Source organism: Ictidomys tridecemlineatus, chromosome 7 (genome assembly GCF_052094955.1).
Source record: "Ictidomys tridecemlineatus isolate mIctTri1 chromosome 7, mIctTri1.hap1, whole genome shotgun sequence".
Classification (NCBI taxonomy): domain Eukaryota; kingdom Metazoa; phylum Chordata; class Mammalia; order Rodentia; family Sciuridae; genus Ictidomys; species Ictidomys tridecemlineatus.
Genome location: NC_135483.1, coordinates 22,886,835 through 22,908,718, shown reverse-complemented (window position 1 = coordinate 22,908,718; position 21,884 = coordinate 22,886,835). Strand labels below are relative to the sequence as shown.

The 21,884-nt window shown below is 32.6% G+C and overlaps 1 long non-coding RNA gene across 1 annotated transcript in view; it reads left to right on the top strand.

The window, feature by feature from the left end:
- LOC144365431 (uncharacterized) overlaps nt 1–21,884 on the top strand; it is a 53,237-nt gene that overhangs the window by 24,163 nt on the left and 7,190 nt on the right. The gene's annotated exons all lie outside the window — the stretch shown is intronic.

Genomic DNA, 21,884 nt, shown 5'->3' with positions numbered 1-21,884 from the left:
TATAGAAGAATATATTCTTGTTGTTGTCTGTGGCAGGGTTTTCTAAAGATGGGGGGTAGTGCCCGCCCACCCTTCAAGGCTTACTCTGTTTCAAGTTTAATGATAGTTTCCCATCCCTTAAGAAATTTATCTCTTAAAGTCTCTGAACTTGCTCTTCTCTCCACATAGTATGCTTTTTTTCTTCAATTTCTTATGAGATTCATTACCACCTTTCAAGTAGGTAAATGGACCTTCACTTCAAACTTTCCTTCTTTTAAGATTTTTCCACCATCAATCTCCCATCCCACCTAACTTCCTTTCCCCTTACAGTGTTTAAATTCTCTTTACTTAAAATTAGACTAAGTAAATAATAATAATTATAGTTGCACTGATTGTCCTCTTGATCCATTACAGTCTCTCTCTCACAAAAATACCAGTGCTTTAATGACAAGGATTTTTGCCTTATTCATTGCTGTCTTCCAATGGTTATCATACTCCTGGATTTGTAACAGGTACTTAATAAATGTTTGATAAAAGATTTTTAAAAAATAATACATTAAATTTTTGAGCCAACCAGAAAAGCCCAAATGCCTTATAAGACATTTAATCCTCAACTCTAAGCTTCAATTAAACCATTTAGTCAATTAAACCAACTTCCAAAATGTCCATATCCATGTCCATGTTTCAGCTATTCTATTTCAGAACTTCGTACCTTTGTATTTATGAGACTTACTCTTTTATGTAGAGAGGCAGCATTCAATTTCAAATATTGTTTACTTTGTGAAAATATTCTCAAGTCCAAAATTCTTTTCTGTGTTCTTATAGCAAACACATTATATACACTTAATTTAGTAGTTACCAGACTGGAATGTAATGATTTGCTGTATGTAATGATTGCTGAATGAGTAAATCTTATTAACCCACCAATAGTCTGATTTCTACCAATGAATAGTTAATTTTAAAACACATTTCTTCTTTTCACTTTCCTTTTTCATTTTTTTCACTATTATACTATAACAATGTTTTGGTCTTTTCTGGATTGCCTAAGTAAGTACAGATAATAAAATGAGTCAAAAGAATGTTGGTCCTATAACCTGAAGAAGGCTAGTGGTTGACATTTAACAATAGTCAGATACTTGAAAGGAATGAAGCTAAGTAAGTCGATTGTTTCTACTGAAAACAGCCCAAAGAGAGTCAACTGCCATTTTTAAAGAAAGTCTCAGTGCTTTCTTTAGTAAGCTCCTAATAAAACTTGCTGATTAGAGCTTATAAATTGTATTTCTAAGAAAGGGTGTGGAGTCTCCTTCTCTGCCAATTGTTAAGTATATATTAGACAGGTATCTTTGTGAGAGCAGACATGAACTAAAGGATGTTTTGCCAGGCTGTGATTCTATGAAATTGACTTTCTTAATACCTATAAACAAGAGAAATCACTGCGGTTAAGAACATACACACCCATAACAATCAGAAAAACTTTATTCTACTTTTTTTTGGTATGTGTGTTAGTTTATGATGTGCTTTAATATGTATGGTTTAAAGTTAGGGATATTTGAAGAAAAAAGTGCAGTGTTGAAATTATTTTCCTCTGAAGGAGGCAGAACCAAAGTGAAAGTAATGTTTCCATGATAGATTTTAGAGTTGAATACTTCATGTACAATTAAGATCAAAACCATTAGTTGTTTTCTTTTTTTACTAATATCCTTTTTTAAATCATTTTTCATATATTTTCAGGTTGCAACAGAGTTACACTAAATGCTAATATGATCTGATTCTTTGGATAGTAAAGACAGTGTTTTCTTTCTTCTTTAAAAAATGTACTTTTAGATGTTGATGAACTTATATTTTATTCATTTATTTATCTGTGGTGCTGAGAATCAAACCCCCAGGGCCTCACACATGCTAAGATAGTGCTCCACCACTGAGCCACATCACCAGCTCAAGACAGTGTTTCCTTAAAAGTGACTTACATACTCAAGTCTCTTACAAACCAGAGTAAAGAGGACAGCTGAAAAATCACCTTGACACTTACTGTGTTTGACAGTGTCATTACAGTATTACCTAATACCTTTAAAACTTAAAGATCATTGAATTCAATTTGCCCCATGAGCATGGGAGAGCAAACCACAATTCCAAATTCTACACGTGGAAAGTTTAAGGATAAGGTTTCTTCCGAATCCCACCTTCTGCTAGAACACCAGGTAGGCCTGCATGGTGCCACATGACTGGCACCTGTACAGGCTCAAGGAACTTTAGCCACACTTATTGGTGACTGTGATTCAAAATGACTAAGAAGAAAAACTCAAAATCTGTGTCTTCATCAGTCTTTTCTGTCCTGTGCATTGTTGAAATTTGGCTGGAATTCTTCCCCTTTATTTATCTCCAGTGCATGGAAAAATGTTCCCTCAACCTGAGAGGAAATGGCATGGAGAACATTCCCAGGAGCTTAGCCTGTAGAACTTCAGAGCCAAGGTAAAGGGAAACAATTCTCTGTTGCATAACTCCAGAGGATCCACACTTACCTCCAGCCAGGGTTCCAAGAGTAGAAGAAAAGACTGGAGAGAGAAGTTCACTTTGGAATGGGGACCAAGCAGGAAATAAAGCCACTGATTCTCTCATCAACAAGATACAAATGTTTTCCTAATTCAGAACCATGATTGGAGTTTATTTCTATTCCAATAGCGATGATGCTTTGGTATTTGGAGGAAAGTGACACCAGAGGTCTGTTTTAAGGGAGAACGGCATGAAGACATAGTAAGGAAATGACATGATTGTTGGATCCATGTTTAATACAACTTAATAACAATTCAATACTTTCAACTATTGTCAGCATCAAAGATTACAACTTAGTTCATGTAGTGTTTAAAAAGTCAAATCCTGCTGAGTTTTCATATTTCCTTACATGTACTTGTTCTTTTGAAAACTAGCTACTACATTGCTTTCTATAACATTACTAAGTTCACTTCTTAATGTGTAGTTACAGTTGCAAATTGGATTGCAATTGACTATGAACAGTGCTTTGATATTTTCAAGGAAAAATCATTTAACAAACATAAAGTAGGATGTGAGACAATTTGGGCAGAATTTGCCTCCCTCAATTTGAATCCACAGTTGGAAATTTTACTTCATGATTTAAGTACATTGCACATCAAATATTTTAAACAATTTATACTAGTTTAGGAAATTATGCTTTTCTTTCTTCAATAGGGAGAAATTGAAAAAGGTAAAGAAAGAAAAGGAGAGTCAGAGGAAGGAAGGAAGGAAGGAAGGAAGGAAGGAAGGAAGGAAGGAAGGAAGGACGAACAGAAGAAATGATAGGAAGAGGGAGGGATGGAAAGAAAAAATAAAAGACTAAAAAGGGAAAACAAAAGAATTGCAGCAGGGATGTTCTTCCCTGAACAACATAGTTCTTTTCTTAACTAATCTGCTTTTAAAAAATGATTTAGAAAACTGAAAGTCAGAGAAAGGTTAACAGCTTCAATAATTAATTTTGTATGCATCATATGTTAAGTTTAAGTTGAATAGTGAAAGAATACCCAAAGTAATTAGGCTGACATTCTAAAAAATAATTGTTATTCCTTTGTTTACTGAAAGAATGGGCTTTTGCTATATAAAATATCTTTAGATGTTGATTTTTAAAAATATTTGTCATAGAAAAATTATGATAGTCACTATGTCTATGGAACCAAAACATTTGGAAGGAAACTGGAAACTTCAGAAAGTACATTGAATTTCTTATTTTTTTTGTATTAAAAATTTACATAAATGAATTTGCAGGAGACTGTTATTAGGTAACTCTTCCCTACCACAACACTACACATAAGGAAACAGAAACTAGCCACATATTCCTTCTTCCTTCTTAATGTTTTGCATTATATTTTTTTCAGACTATTTCTTCTTCTTTTGCTATTTAATCCTATTTTGCCTATTTGTCTTTATTTTGATTTTAACTTCTTTGATTAGCAATGCAGCTCTCATCTCTTTCTGATAATTTAATACCTTTGCACAACAGTGTATTAGTGAGATAAGGTCTCTAATGAGTCTATGCCTGTGTCAAAGGTGTGTGGCAATTGTTTTCAACAACAGAGATTTTGACGAGTCATTTAAGCTCTTTGGTTCTGCCCTCTTTCCAAAAAAAAAAAAAAAAATAGGCATGGGCAATGATGATAATAATAGTTTATACATCTTCAGTCACAGTGCTTACAGAGCCACTGTCTTTTATATCTGGATGTTATTTCTTATAGGAAGAGGAAAGCCCCCACCTCCTACCCAACTGACTTGTTCACATAAAAGATTCTATTCCTGCCTCCTTGTTATCTTCCCTCATCTCTCTTTGTCCTAAATTACAGAGGATGATTAACAAGCCCATCCATGAAAACTGGACCAACAGCTCTTTAGCCCATATTTTGAAATGGTAATAGAGATGGAGGTTGCATGTACACTATTGAAAAACTTGGATTCTTTGGAGAAGGAAGGAGGCAGAAAGTACAGAAACTTGTGTTTCCTATTTTTTAAAAATGTATTTGACTCTAAAATCTATGATGAAACAAAAATTCTCTTGCTTGAACAAAAACAATGCAAGATAAAGGATTTGAAGTTCTCTTGACTGATCAAAGTCGAGGGCATGAAGTTCACTGTGGACTCATGACATTATCAAGTTGGTACAAAATGTGAGGAGGCAAAGATGAATGGATGCCAAAGCATAATTTAGAAACTTTAGACTTTTACCTATTAAAATGGATGCAAACCAGATTTACCAAGGTACATTTGAAGGTATTATTAGATATCCTAGTAGCCATCTCCACACACATTTAAAGAAAAAAAAAGTAAGATAACGATGACTTTCTAAATCACCTATCTACGTAACTCACAAAGATAGAATAGTAAGTGAAATTGAAATTCCCCATATCCCTCCTTTTTCGCTTGGGTAAGTGATAATTTGTAATAATTATGCTATTCTTTACATGTCCTCTCTGAAACAAACTCTATCTGAAGAATTCAGTATGCTACTTTGGCTCCATGAAAACATTCTAAAATAGAAAACAATAGACATATTGTCATCACTAGATGCTATTTTAAAAATATATGAAAGTGTTGGAGGGAGTTCATAGAAAATAAGAACGAAAGGATTGCCTTACTGTGTGAAAAAAGATTGAAAGAGTATGTACGGCCTGGCTGAGCGATGACTAAGTGGGAAAATAAAAACTGCCTGTAAATGTCTCGAGGGTGTGAACACACAGAAGGGAGGAGAGTTTGGTGGCCTCAAAGAGAAGACATCAACCCCTGAGTCCAGTCGGTCTCTGTCTTTCCTTTTCCTCCTGTTGCTGTAGAGAATCTTAAATAGACCATAATATTTCCTAACAAACATAAGAATTTCCTCACAAAGAAGATTACAGGTTTTCTTTGTTGTGGGGGGGAGGGGGAAGAGCACATAATTTGGGGACATATTAAATCTAGATGAAAACTCATATACATAGTTGTCAGTTGCATCTGTATCTAATTAGAGCAATAATTGTGTCATATTAATGGCACAATAAATATAACTTACACAAATTGTAAGGACTCAGAGAGAGAACCATTGCTGGATTAGCACATATGGAAAATGGCATTTCAGTTATAATTGTTTTAAAACTTTATCCATAGAGTCAGACAAAATAATTGGAATGCAGAGGAATAAAACTTTAGTAACAAGGAGTTGTTACTAAATCTTCATTGGCTTAAACCAAAGCTCTTCAGAGGATTATGACGTCCTCATCAAGAAATTTAGTGCCATCAAAATAATGCTAAATTAAAATAAGAGGGTTTCGATGTTTTATTATGCATATTTTCACACTCACCTAATTTCACATACTTTAATTGCCAACTAATTTAATTGCTACTAAAGGATGTTTTAACTGAAAATCGGATCAACTTCAGAAAACATCACTTGGCTAAGTTAAGTAATTTTATACAAAAGATTTAGTTCAATACATGACTACAATACAATAACAGATACGTTTTTCCTTAGTATATAATGAAGAATATAGAAGAAAAGGCAAACATAACAGAGGAAAATGCACATTCATTAACCACTCTGTGGCCCATCTATTTTCAATGTAAAAAAGGTAAATTTTCTTACCTAGGAAACGCCAAAGCTCCACCATATTTTCTCTTACTCTCATTCAATATATATTTTTACTTTCACTTTGTGTTTGAAAGTTGAATAAATCATTTAGCTTGTACTTCTTGTACCTCTGTTCTTGAAATAGTTTATATGTGTGTAGATTCAAATCCTTCTTTGAAAAGACAATTTTAACTGGCAAAGAAAAACTAACTTACATTGAGCATAATTACTTTTAGCCTTAAGATCTTGGCATGCCATCTACTAGGAAACCCATGCCAGGGAATGCCAGCCACACCTATCCATGAGATGGCCTTAAGAAACACACTCACTTATGTTCCCCGATCACTGATAAGTCAAAATCTGTGATGGCTGTGTGATCTCCTGCTGATGTCAGTATAGAATGGTAAGGGTGTCTCCTTTGTCAATGGAATTTTGAAAAATGCAGCCAACATTTTAATAACCTAAAAAACACTGTGGAAAAAGTTTCTTATCATTAAAATAGTTTCAGATATAAATTCAGACTGAATTAATTTCAGAAGAAATATATAGTATATATGTATTCAATTATTGTTGCTAACAAAGACATGGACTACAAAGAAATATGCAAAAGTAACATTTACTTGGTGGATTATGGTTAAAGCCTGATATATTCCTAAAATTCATATTACTTGGTGGATTATGGCTGATGTCTGATATATTCCTAAAATCCATATTTTTATCATCTTTTATTTATAAATAAATGTATTTACATCTTTTATTTGTAAATAAATGGATTTATATTTTTATTTCGTAATAGATGTATTATGAATTTTCTTGCAGTAAATACTTACAAATTAGGAGAATCAACTTTTCTGAACAAAAGATAACTCTCTTGCCTAGAAATCCATTTTACGGATGCCATATTAATCTTTACCCCACTTACGTTTTAAAGTTTCCCAAGCTTCATCTGCATACTTCATTCTGTGTGGTTTTTTAAAATTTTTGCCCCACATTTCAGAAGAAGAAGAGTTTTTAAAACTAAAAACATGCATAAAGCTGCCAAACACTGGAATTTTCTCCTTCAATATATTTTTGTTCTCACTAGAATTCTACATGTGCAAATCACTAGGTGCTTTGTAGTTCACTGTCGACTGTTTTACATAGGTAAATGTTCAACAATAGGAATCTAAATGAGTTTAGAGGGACCATCAAGCCTCCAAACTTTGATAAGTATCGATGTGCTATCTTTAATCAATATTAAGACAGCTTCTTTTAGGCACAAAGTGATTCAGACCAAACTGATTTGAGTGGAGAACAGTGTGGCTTCTTTGGGTCTTGCAGAGTCTATTCACCCACAAACTGTTGGGACATTCTTCCTTTACTACTACTATAGCAAGTAGAGAGTTAGAATTGAGCTGCCTGGCTACTTCAAAAGATGTGTGACAAGAAGAACTGCAGCCTGGCTTTGAAATAACATCTCCACCTCATGCTTGCTTTCCTCTCCCAGCACCCTCTATCCAGGAGGGTTTGAGTTGCCTCCACTGTGAGCAAGCAGCGGCAGGCAACGGCATGCCTTTGGCATCCCGTACAGAAGGAACAAAATACATTAAAATGCTTTAAAATGTTTTTGAACTTCTGTAAAGATTTTAAAGCGTTTGCTTGAGAGACATAATTTTTAAAGTCCTTTGTTCACCAATATTTTTCCCCCCACAGGAGATTGAAGTGCAGGAATGATTCAAGAGAGAAAAATATCATTCATTTGACAAACAACTCACTGTCGACGGTGAGCCCCAGGCATTGGAGGCATTAGAGATTCTAAGGATACAATGACTAAAATATCTTTTTTTTTTTTTTTTTTTGAGCACATGATCTGGAAAGACACTTCTCAGAGGAAATAATACAGCAGAGATAAAAGCAAATGGCCCCAAAGAGAACAGTATGGAAGTATCACACATACACTTATGCCCCCCCAAAAAACCCCTAAAACTGGATCAACTGTATTATCCAGCTATCCCACCTCTGGATAGAGATAAGCATATTAGTATACCAAAAAAACAAACAAACAAACAAACAAACAACAACAACAAAAAAAACACTTGCACTTTTATGTTTACTATGGCATTATTCACTGTAGCTAAGATATGGAATCAAACTAGATTCCCATAAGTCGATGAATGAATAAAGAAAATGTGGTATGCATACACAATAGAATATTGTTAAGCCCTAAAGAAGAATGAGATCATGTTATTTGTAGCAAGAGAGATGGCACTGGAGGACATTATGTTAAATGATGTAGGTCAAATACAGAAGGAAAAATGTACATGGTAGTTTTGTGTATGAAAGGAAAACAAATTGACTTGAATGCAAAATAATGATAAGTAAGCAGGATGATATAGACGATGGATACGAGTTTGGATAATGAATATTTGTGGAAACTCAGTAAAAAGGAACGAGCACAGTGGGAGGATTGTTGTTTACAATAACACATTATGTATTTTCTGAAAATCTGCAAAGGAGGAGCTTGATGGCTCCTAATATTTAAAAAATGAAGAAGAGGGGGAAATATTAATTAGTGTGATTTCATCATCACACACCTTATATGTGCTGAAGTATCACACTGAGCCCACTAATATGTATAATTAATATATGTCAATCAAAAATAAAATAAGATCGGGGAGTGCAGCTCAGTGGTACAGAACTGACCTAGCATGTGCGAAGCCTTTGCTTACATTACACTACTTCAAAAATTTAAAATAAAATAAAATTAAAAAGATTTTTAATCTACTAATATGTGTGGCTGTGCCTGTTAGGTGGGGTAGCCTGGACTTGACACTAAAGCATGGTCCCTGGACCAACAGCATTGGCATGACTTGAGATCTCAGGGGAACTGCAGGTGATTTGCATGCACCTTCAAGTCTGAGAAGCACTGTCTTGCAGAATGACCTCTGAGTATTCCATCTATCCTCAGCATCATGTTATGGGGTGCTGAGGGCCATTACCAAGTAGGAATGACGCATCGAAATTTCCTTGCCAAGCGTACCCCATGCTGCTTAGAGGACATTTGATGGAACATTGCATGCATGCTTTAATAAGGTGACCTTGCTCAAGGACCAAGGCGGATTCGGGTTTAGAGCTGATCAGGTTTGAGGAAGTAACCGGCTCCTTGAGTTTAAGGCGTTGCCAGTTTAAGATAATGGGTTTTAAGGAAGTTGGAAGTTGAAGATTATTGCTGGGATTAGGGTGTTCCTGCTGCTTGTTCCCATTGAGTTCTCGGCTTGGCACCAGAATCACGAGGCACTCACAGCTTTGTAGGTTCAAACATCAATTCTTTATTCCCGCTCTCACACCGCCTCCACACAGGTCCAGGGGCAAACACGTTCTTCTGTCTCCCGCACAAACCACCTACTCCACGAGGCTCTCTCCAAATCCCATTTTAATCTCACGAGAACTCAAGGTCACCTGAGAAATATCATTGAGGTTGATGAATCTGGAGCAGCATCAAACTATATGCATATCAAGGAGAGTAAAGCAAAATTTAAACATCGTTTTTAATAATACATATACCCAAATAGAAGTACACACACACACACACAGACACACAGACACACACACACATATTTATATTGCAGCTAAAGTCCACTGAAACTTTTAACTCAATTAGGATATAAATCATTATATGAGATATGGGCAACACAGGTGGTGTCTTTCTAATCCATTTTATTGTCTAGTACCTAAACAACAAAAATAAACACAATGGTAAGAATTTGCCCAAATCTGATGCAAGATGCAAGAAAGGAAAAATTAATAACAACAACAACAACAACAAACCCTAAAACTTGTGAGTGTATTTCAAGTCAAATACATTTATTCTTTTATTTTTTATTGGTTCTTTTTATTTCTACATGACAGAAATTTTTTGACATATACAAGCATGGAATATATATTCTTCTAATTCAGATCCTTCTCCTTCCCGTTCCCTCTCTCCAAACCCTGCTCCCTGCCTTCTATTAATCTTTCTGTCATTTACTCTTATATTCTATGAGTTGGATGGAGGTTGAATGGGATTGAGGAACTCTTTGTCTATCCTAAGCTGGGCAATAGGGAACAGGAACTAGAAGGAGATCCAGAAACTCCAGTATAAATTGGGTTGGAAGAGGAAATACAAACATGGAGATCAATTCACATGTACACCCCAAAATAATTTGTGAGATTTTTGTCTAATCTCTCTATCTTGATTTCCTCTGTAAAAAAAAGAGATTATCTCGACATGTCGAATTCATACAAAAAACATAATTGAGTGCTTACTAATGGTTGGTACTGGAATTCAATATTTTCACATACCCTATTTATTTCATCTTGACTTTATATTAATCTGGTTAAAATTGTTGTAATCCTATTTAGTATGAATAAAGTAAGAACTCAACTGAATTTTTGAGATTTATTCAAAGTTTAAATGAAACCTATTCTCTTCTGGATATTGACCACTATCCTTAAACTGATAATGTTAAGTGAGGCAGAGTATCAATAATTAATATGTGTAGTACCCAAGTGAAAACAGTTCTTTTCATGCTTTCTCTTTGATCTCGTTCAATGGGAACCAAAAGAATATTTCAGATTGTTCATTCCCCACTATTTCTTTTCTATTCTCAATCTTTTCTTTCTACCACCACACACAGTTGGGGCTTTGTAGGCCAGACAGTCTCCACCACACTCCTCCTCTGCACTGTTGTATCATGAAACCATCCAAAGACACATTAACAAATGTGAATGATTATATTCTAGTAAGACGTTATTTATAAAGACAGAAAGTGGGCAGTATTTGGCTTGTGAGCCATTTTTATTTGCTAAACGCTGATATAAGTGAATCTTACATAAAAGTATCTGGCAATAATCCCAAAGTTCATGTAAGATATAAAGATCAAAATACTTTAAAAACACTCCAAGGACATGAATCTTAAACCCTGTGTGGGTATACAGTTATCCAATAAATTTATAATGTGATCTCTTACAATAAATAAAAGCACTATAATATGTTGGCTAATGTAACCTTTATATTTGTGTATAAGATGGAAGCTTTTCACATTCGTTTATCTTACAAAACATGTTAGGTCTGTTGGAAAAGGTATAAAGAAATTTTTTTTAATATAAGCACCATGGAGCTGGATATCATAAAATTTTTTAAATTAAATTAAATCTAATATCTGTAGATGCAATAAACTACTAAAGCAGAAAATAAAATTACTTTATTATTTGGCTTAGTCATTGTCAGACAATTGGCAATATCCATTAAATGTCTCTTCCATCTTATTTATTAACTACGATGGTTGGTTTCTCCTCCCAGAGTCACATGAAAGTAAAACTGATCACCTATCCAAACACAAAGATCCTTGAAGTTTTTTCTTTCTGTTAGTATACATGTAAGTAGAAGATACCAGTAAATCAATAAGTGTATTTGAGCAATTATCTTTCTGTTTTGCAATGTGAATGTGATAGTTTAGCAATGACAAAAGAAGGAGTTTGACACATACTAGTTGCAACAATATAATTTCTCCACTTTATGTCATCATGATTGCTATTCCTCCTGTCCTCTGTAATAAATGACTGTTAAAATGCTAGAGGGTCAGTAGAGTTACAGGAATGGTATTTAACTTCTCATCTTAAAAAAAAAAAAAAAAACACCTAAAAATGTGAACAAAACATATGAAACAACTATTTCTAGAATTTGAAATATGGATAGTGCAGTACTTTGATCCCTGAGAAAAAGGAAACAAATGAGAGAAAACCTGCCATCATCCTTTACTTCTGCCTGGGGGCAATTTTAGGCTGTGGAGCAGGGAGGGGGAATCCTAGGCCAAGACAAAGTGAGTGGAGAAATCTGAACATTAAGAAGTCAAAACCTCTGAGCCAGGAGAAAGTTTTAGGCCCAGTTCTTGGTATGAGGGAATGATTTCTTAAAAATTTCCTTAAAGCTCCTGATTATAAACATGCATTTGTAAAGGATAGAAATATATAAAATCATACAACATGATATATACTGTGAATGGAATTGTTTTCAAAGTTCACACAAGATTGAAAATTATTCTCATTCTCATTAGTCAAAATGGAGATTTCTTGATGATCACTTAGACACCTTTAGTAAAAACTACCATAGGACTGTGTCTCAGTAAGATTAAAATATAGCCCTCCTCTTGAGACTTACACAAACAGAACTTAAAAATAAGCCTCAAAAGATCAAATCAAACTGTGAGAACTTACATGTTCAACAGAACAAAGTCAAAAACCATGAAACAAACAAACAAACAAGTAAACCAAAAACAAACAAAAAACAAGACAACAAAATCCAGAAAGAAAAATCCACGTTAATCAGCATCCAATGAGACACTAACAGCTATTCAAAGAAGCAGAAAATATGTGATGCATAACTACATGAAGAAAAAAAAAGGAGAAAAGAAAAGAATTAGTAGAGAAAACATTGGAAATTCATTATAATCACATTGCAGTATTTAATGGAAAACACTGAATAGAGAGATGGAAGATATAAAAACAAACAAATAAAACTTCTAAGAATTGAAGTGACAGTAGCTCCACTGAAAAATTTACTAGATAATTAGAAGACCAGACAAGGCAGAAGAAATTATTTAAGCACTTAAAGACATAAGAAAGAAAACTAACAAACTGCAGATAGAAACAAAATGACTTAAAAAACAACAATAACAACCGAGTAACAGCCAGGAAACAATATAAAAGATGCTATTACATGAATAATTAGATTCTCATGAAAAAGAAAGACAAAAAAAACATTTGAAAAGTTAATGATTGAATATTTTCAAGATTTGGTGAAAATTTAAACCCACAAATTTATAAATTCAGTAATTTCAACCAGAATAAGAAAAAAGAGAACTATACCAATAAAACATAAACAAAATTTGAAAACAAGTGATACAGAAAAAAATGTATGAGAGGTCAGAGGAAAAAAATAGACATGCTGTTGGAGGGGAGTAAATATCAGAAACACCCGCCAAATCAGAATACCGCCCAAATAATTAAGAAAAAAATTTTTTACTTAAGCACATTATATTCAAGGTGATAAAAGAAAGAGCTGGTGTAGGAAAAATTCAATATATTTGAAGTGTTCGCCTGAGGGAATGTTACAGTTTTCATGTATGAGGTGTGTCCAAATATCTGTTAGAAAATTCTTTGCACTACTGACCTGAGAAACCAGAAGGCATTTCTGGTCACAGTGTCAGAAATGTGGAGGTGTAATTCTGGAAGGGAGAAATCCCTGGAAAGGTAGCCCAGATAATGTGAGTTGACTCTGCCTGTATCCTGAATCATACATAAGTAAGATAGACTTTAGAAACTCTAAGTTAAGACAAAAGAAATAACTGAGATATGTTTCCTCATTGAAGATAACAGAGTTTGTGGTTGAAATGTAAACAAGCAAATTTTCAACTAAAACAAAATATCATCTCTCTTCTGAATAATATAACAGAATACAAATTTTATTCTCCATAACATAACATTCATGGTGGCTGGGAAACAATCCAAAATTATTTTTCACACAAAGATCCAAGAAAATATGAAGTGAACTAAAAGGAAAAGAGAACCAACATAAGCCAAATGTAGTATGAATCAGGTGTTGGAATGATCAGACCAAGACTTTGAGGAAATATGTTGGTAATGAATGAAAAATTAAAACACTCTTTGAAGATAAATAGGAAATACAAAGAAAAAGCCAAATGGAAATTTTGGAAATAAAATGTACTCTATATTAAATAAAAACTTGTAGAATGGCCTGAATGACGGGAGAAATAGTGAAAAAATATCAATAGAAGATATGCAAGAAAGACATACTACATAAAATTAAGAGTTTTGACTTTCAGTGGAATAATACCAAATATTATAATATGTGTAATTCATTCCTAGAACGAGAACAGAAGGTAAAGAAAAAATAAAATAGTATGTAATGAATTCCAAACTTCCCATATTTGGTGACAGCCATGAATTAGCAATGTTAAGAAAATCAGAATACCCCCCAAAATATTAAGAAAAAAAGCCCACTTAAGCACATTATACTCAAGTAATAAAAGTAAAGGATAAAAGAAAAAAATCAGGGAAACACACACATAAATACAGGGAAACAAATATTCAAATGGTTGAAGACTTTTCCTTTGAAACTATGGAAGCTGGGAGACAGTGTACCAGTGTAAAACATTGAATGAAAACAAAATCAAACAATAAACTATCAACTCAGACATATATAACCTCTATAAATATTCATCTGTAAGTAAGGCAAAATAAACACACTTTCAGTTAATAAAAAGCAAAATAAGTTTTCAATATTAGATCACTAAGCATTATTAAAACATGATAAAGAAATATCTTTAGCCTGAAAAAATCAAGAACAAAAAATAGGATTTTGATTTTAACCATACATATTTGTTGGTGGCAAATATTTAGGTAAATATTAAAGAACTTTTCACTATAAATTGATTTAAATTTGAGAATTATTTGAAATAAAATTCATAATGTTTTTGAAGGATCACAATATATTAAATTTATTACATATGACAATTGTGAAATAATAGGTTTCAGGTAGAGAGAGTAACAAACTCCATATATATTATGTAGGGTGATAATATTTAATCAGATTATGAAAAGTTGAGGAAATATATTGTAATTACCAGAGCAATCACCCACACACCAAATAAACAAACAAACAAACTGCAAAGAGATATAGCTGAAAGGAAAATAGGTAAATTAGAATGAAACTTTTAAAATTAATTTGAATCATCTTAAATAAGGCATGAGGGAGAAATTAGGTGAGAAAACAGAGACACAAACAGAAAACTATTAAGAAAATAGTTGACTCAAATCTAACCAAATCAATAATTATGTGAAAGATTAATGAAGTATAATAATTGCATTTGAAGGCAGAGATAATCAGAGTGTATATAAAAGGAGAATAAGTAAGAGGTTTATTAGGAATGTAATTAAGGGCTGGGGAGTAGCTCACTGGTAAAGTGCTTGCCTCACATGAACGAAGCCCTGGGTTTGATCCCCAGATCTCAAAGAGAAAAGACAAACAAAGAAGCAATCAGAAAACCAATAAAAAGAAGGGCAATTAAAATCTGAAAATCCAGATAAGTGAAAGTATGTAGGTAGAAAAGGTATACAACATTAATCAGTAAGCAGTAGAAAGCTGGTGTAGTGGAGTAACTCTTTTTTTTTTTTAAGAGGGAGAGAGAGAGAGAGAGAGAGAGAGAGAGAGAGAGAGAGAGAGAGAGAGAGAGAGAATTTTTTAAATATTTATATTTTAGTTTTTGGCAGACACAACATCTTTGTTTGTATGTGGTGCTGAGGATTGAACCCCTGCCACATGCATGCCAGGCAAGCACGCTACTGCTTGAGCCACATCTCCAGCCCAAAGTAACTCTTTTTAATATACAGAAAGATTTCAAGCAAATTTTTTTTCCAGAGATAAACAAGATTTCATAAAGAAGAGGAGAGATTCATTGGGATGATGTTGCTGTTGTACATGGGAATATGTTTAAATACAAGAGGCAAAATGGATAAAACTCAAAGGATAAATAGTTCTAAAATCAGAGTAAAAGATTTTCACACCCAATTTTTATTAAATCGAAGAACACTTAGATGATCTGTTCAGTGTAAACATGGACTATATGAAAAATGTCATCAGTTACATAAACTTATTAATGAAAGTCCAACATAACATGTAACAACTGTAGAAAACAAATTATATCAGCTATACAGCATATAGTAACCAAGATAAATCACATGGGCAACAGATAATTCTCAGTAAGTTGAATGGGAATGATATCATAGAAAAGATGTTCTCTAATCACAAGAGAATTAAATTAGAAAGAGAAGGCAATAAAATATCTAGGAAAAATACCTAAAGAAAATAATTTTATTTAGGAATTAAATAACATACTTCTAAAAGGCCCATGGGTCAAAGAAGACTTCAATTTATAAAATGCTTCCTATTAAGTGATAATAAAAATACAATATATCAAAAGTGAAAGGGAAATAAAGATTTTACAGATTTAGAAACTCATATAGTTCAATGGTGACTGATCTGAACTATAAAAAGTATTAAAGGAAAACCCTGCTCACAGAAGGAAAATAATGCCACATGAAAACTTGGAAGCATGAAAAGGAATAGAAAGCGGAAATCATAAAGAGGGCAGAAACATGCATATTTTCTTCATTTTAATTTCTAAATTGAGTGAAAGATAACAGAACTGAAATTGATTTCCATGGGTGTATTTTTTTTCAGTTTGTCAGGATGAACCCAACTACTATGTATAACTATAAAGCTCTAATTAAAAAACAAAAATAAAAAGTAGATTATGTAAAGCAAGGCCATATGAATCCATTTGGGGCTCATAACTTGGAATTAAAATTTATAACAATAGCCCAAAGCATGGGATGAAGAGAATGTAAATATTTTGTAGTACAGTTTTTACATGACATGAAATAGTATAACTTTACTTTAAAATAGCTTATAATAAGATATTTTACACTAATGGAACCTTTGATACTTTAATATTTTAATTCCTTAATGATTTTGAAATTGCATTTTCAAATCATTTTCTTAGTACTTTTGAGGCCTTACCACATATATCTTATCAAAATCTGTTTCAAATTTATACTAAATTAAATCCAGAGACATATAGAAATAATATTCCTGTTTTCTCTTCACCTATTTTTGCTATTGTTATTGCACATATTACAAGTCTAAGACATGGTTATAATTATTACTTTATATGGTTTTATATTTTTTTAAAAATTGAGAGAAGAAAAAGGACAAACATATTTATAGAGCTTTTTCATAGCACACTGTTATTTATGGTCTGGATCTCTTCATGTCTTTCCATGGATTCTATTATCAATGACATTCTCCAATATAGTCCGCACTCGCTTCCTTTTGAGTTTATTAATATAAATACATTAAATTTTTATATGCCATAAAGCCATAATTCAATTATAAAATATATTATGCTACAAAAGTGACTTTTAAATCAATTAATTAAAGGAGAAATATGTATTCAGTCTGTCTTTTATAAGTACACAATTATCTTTATACTAGTATTCTCTCTCTCTCTCTCTCATATATATATATTTGAATTACTGTTAGTGTTCACTTGCTTTCAGCTGATCAATTTCCTTTCGCATTTCTTGTAAGATTGCTTGGCTATCATCAAAATTCTTAGTGGGGGTTCATTTGGGAATGTCTATTTTTTTCACTATTTGGAAGACAGATTTTCTAGATACAAGATTCTTGTTTATAGGTATTTTTTTTTCTTTTTAGCACTTTGAATATAACATCCCACTGCCTTCTGGCCTACAGTGTTTCTGATGAAAAGTCTGCTGTTAATATTTTTGGATATGATTAGACATCTTTACCTGAATTCTGCAAGATATTTCTTTTATTATCTTTGCTGTGATGACTTTTTGTGTAGATCCCTTTAAGTTTAGACTACTTGGAACTTGCTGAACTGCATAAAAGTATAGATTAATGTTTTAAAGCTAATTTGAAAAAGTTTGTAAACATTACATTTTAATTCCTTTCTCTGTTTTTTCTCTTCCCTTTCCTTCTGGTGTTCCAGAATGATATCCCTCATTTCTCAGAGATTCCTTCCTTCCTTCCTTCCATTGCCTAATCTCTTTATCTTCAAAATCACTCATTTTTTCTTCTGCTAGTTCAAATCTACTCTACTGAATCTTCATTCAAGTTATAAATTTCACCACTGGTATTTTCATTTGGTTCTATTTTATACAATCTATGCCTTAATTCATATTTTCAATCTGAGGATCATCAAACCTTCCCTTCTCATTTAAAGAACAGTTTCCCTTAGTTCTTCAAATATATTTATAATGGCTGCTTAGAAGCGTTTGTTTTTAAATCCAACAGTTGAGCTTTCTCATGGGAACTTTAGGTTATTGACTTCATTTTGCTGTTTATGGTGACATTTTCCTGGTTTTGTTTGTGTTTTATTTTGCATGCCTCATAATTTTTTCTTGAAAATTTGATTTTTAAAATCATATCTTGAAGGAAATCTGGATACTGATCTTTCCATTTTTAGATATTATTTTTGTTTGCTTGCTTATTTGTTAAGTGACTGATCAGACTGTTTAAGTCTGTCTCTCCCCCAGTGTATGAATACTATAGTGTCTTTTCTCAGAGAAAATAGTTCTGTCAGGAGCACAATCACATAGTTGACAGGCATTTTAACAGGGCTATTTTAACTATCTGATTTGATCTCTCTGTCAGGTTGTATCACTCTCTTAGAATTATAAGCAGCTGTTTGCTTCCACTAATTGCTGGCTATTTGACTTACTGTATTCAACCTTCCCTGAGGCAAAATATTGTTTCATCATCATCTCATTCTATTACATATGAGTCCCTTTGCAGGGGTAATTTTTGAGGCTGGTCTTGGAGTGTTGTTCTAATACAAAGAGGGTTCTTATTAGCTCTCTCTCTCTCTCTCTCTAGTTCTTTCTGATAAAATAGTTGACGTGGTGTAACATGTTACTCTTATAAAGCTGGGACTTGAGTAATGCTGGTAGCCTGGAAGGAGATACCAATGCCTTCAACTAAGACTTTTATCTTTGTTACACTTGTTTAGAGTTGAGTTTCTATCACATGGAGTGGGGAGAAGGAAGGAAGGGAGTAGGTCATGGTTTGGTTGCCAAAAACTTGCTTTATATTACTGAATTTTGATATATTATTTTTTCTTGAGTGAATGTTGTTTTTCTTTTTCATTTGCTGTGTTCCCTTAAAGCAATTTCCAGAGTTTCTAAATTGTTACTTTGCATAATTTCTATGTTATAACTTTCAATGAGGAACAGGTCATCAGAGCTCCTTATGCCACCACCAAGAAGTGAAACTCTGTTTTGAGATTAAAAACATCACTTTTATAATGTTGTTTCTTCTTATATATTAATATAATGTAAGTCTATTTATTTTGGGTTTTTTAAAGCTTTTTTCCAACATTATTTTCTAGTTTTTACAAGGCTTACTATATTTTGTTTAATTTGTCTTTTATAATGCATGTTCCTAATAGTATTATATTATTGTAAATGCTATCTGTTAAAATTTTGACTTTAAATCATTTGTTGTTAATTTGTAGAAATCAATTCTTTTTTAAAATTGAGGTTAAATTCATGCAATATAATATACACTATTTTAAGGTGTATTCTTCACTGGAATTTAATGCTTTTAAAATGTTCTGTGATTTTTTTTACCTATATCTAGTTCCCTGTTTTTTGTTTTGTTTTTGTTTTATAACAATAAAAGGAAGTCCTACAATCATCAAGTAGTCTCTTTCCATTTCCACCTGCTGCCATTCCCTGTCAATGACTAGCCTGCTTTTAGTCACTATGGATATACTTCTTGAAAATTCTTTATATGTAAAATCACTGAAGACATGACCTATTGTGTCTGGATCTTTCAGTTAACCTAATATTTTTGAGGTTCATTCATATTGTATCATGTGAAAGAATTTCATTGCTTCTTATGGCTGAATAACATTCCCTTGTATACACATACCATATTTTCTTCATCCATTTGTCATTTGATGGATATTTTGATTATTTTCATTTTTTGACCATTATGAACAGAGCTGCTCCATCTTTTGGTTATTGAGAATATCACTGTTATAAATATTCCAAGTATTTGAATACCTGCTTTCAAATACTTTGGATATAACTATTGTGGGTCAGATATTTTTGACTGCATATTAGTGCACCCTACAAAATTTATGTGTTGAAACTCTAAATCTGAGCATGATGGAGAAGGGAATCTTTGGGAAACAATTAAATTACGAGAACAAAGCCCTATTGATGGGGTTAGTACCCTTATAAGAAGAGCTTGCTTCCCACCTTCTTCTTCCTCTACCCCAACCATAAGAAAACACAATTGTAAAATGACCATCTGCAAAGTAGGAAGAACACCCTCAGCAAGATTTTAGTCATCCTAGTACTGGTACTCTTTGTTTGGGGCTTCCTTGGAAACAATCATTGCTGAAGCTACTAAGTCTATGGTTTTGTTTCAGCAGCCCAAACTGGCTAAAATGTATAGCAATTCTATAACTTTTTAGGAATGGTCAAACTTTTTTTCCACAGCTGGAAAAATTTTATATTAATTTTATATAAAATTATATAAATTTTATATTAATATTAGCAATGTACAAGGATTTCAGTTTCTCTGCATCTTTGATAAAATTTATTATTTTCATTTTCCTTTATTACAATCATCCTAGTAGCTGTGAAGTTTTCTATCATTGTGAGCTAAATCTGCATTTTTCATACACTGAGTATTTTTTTTCACAGAAAAAGTATCTATAAAACTCCTTTGCTCATTCTTTAATAGAGTTATATGGTTTTAACAGATTTTATATTTTATAGATTTGTTCAATTGTAAGTTCCTTGTATATTTTGGATAGTATGTCCTTAGTCATGTTCAATTTTCAGGTTTTTTTTTTTCATTTTCTGTGTCATCATATCTCTTTCTTGATTATGTCCTTTGTTGTTTGAAGTTTATAATTTTCATGAAATTTAATTACTTTTTTCTTTTGATTCTCATACTTGTACTTTTGGTTTCTTATCTAAGAATCACTGTCAAAATCAGGATATGAAGATTTACTCTTATTTTTTTCTATGTGATTTTTAACTTTAGCTTTACATTTAGATATTTGATCCTCTTTAAGTTATTTTTTTAAAAATATATTGTGAGGTGGGGATCTTGTACATATAAATTTTCCTTTGTTGTTTTCCCTTTATATTTCTGTTTGTGTTGGTGCTATATAAATATGTGCTAAAAAAAACATGTCTGAAAATATCTGTATTTGACCTTTGTTTTTTAGAAATATTTCCTCAGGGTTCAGACTTGATGGTTGATCTTTTCCCTGTTTCTTTCATATTTTATGAATGTCCATTGTCCAATGCTTTACATTATTTCTAATGAGATGTCTGCTGTAGTTCTTACTATTTTCTTTCTTTTCTTTGGCTACTATAAAATTTTTCTCTTTATCTCTGGTTTTCAGCAAGCTGATTATAATATGTAACTGAAGCACATCCATGGACTTTTGCTGAGAGCCACAGCTGAGTCGGAATGGCCCCTGGCATGACTTTGAAAGATATGATTTTCTACAGTCTATTCTGAGTGCTTTTTAATTCATCAATTAAAATAGCAGTGATCTTCAGCAACGATGCTAATTACCTATGCCATACTATTCAGTCTGACTTTTCAATCTCTGAATAAGAAAATATGTTTTCCTATCTTTACCCTCCACCTTTTAATTTCTGTCAAGTATTTAACCTTGCTCAAGTTTCATTGTTGATAAACACTACTGACAAGCAGAACGCGTATTTTCTGTCATTATTATTAATGTGCTTTTTGACAGGATCTTACTAAGGTATCCAGGCTGGCCTCAAACTTGCAATCTTCCTGCCTCACTGTCCTGAGTAGTTGAGATTATAGGCATGTGCACCATGTCTGATATTAGTGTACTTCTTAACAAGATATTCTCTCATAACTTTTTTAACAATTTCAAAATTATATTTTTAAATGTTTTTTTATGTTACATTCATTATTGATATCCATGAAGAACTTAAAAATTAATCTTTATTGGCCCAAACTACATTATAGTCATTTATACTAAAAAAGGCTTTGTATAAAAACTTAATTAATTAATAACAAACTATTCCTGTAAAATAGCAGAAAAATTCCCTAGCTTATTTCTTGAAGCATATAATGTGGAAGATCTATACAAATCATGAAAAAAAAAGAGTGTCCTGG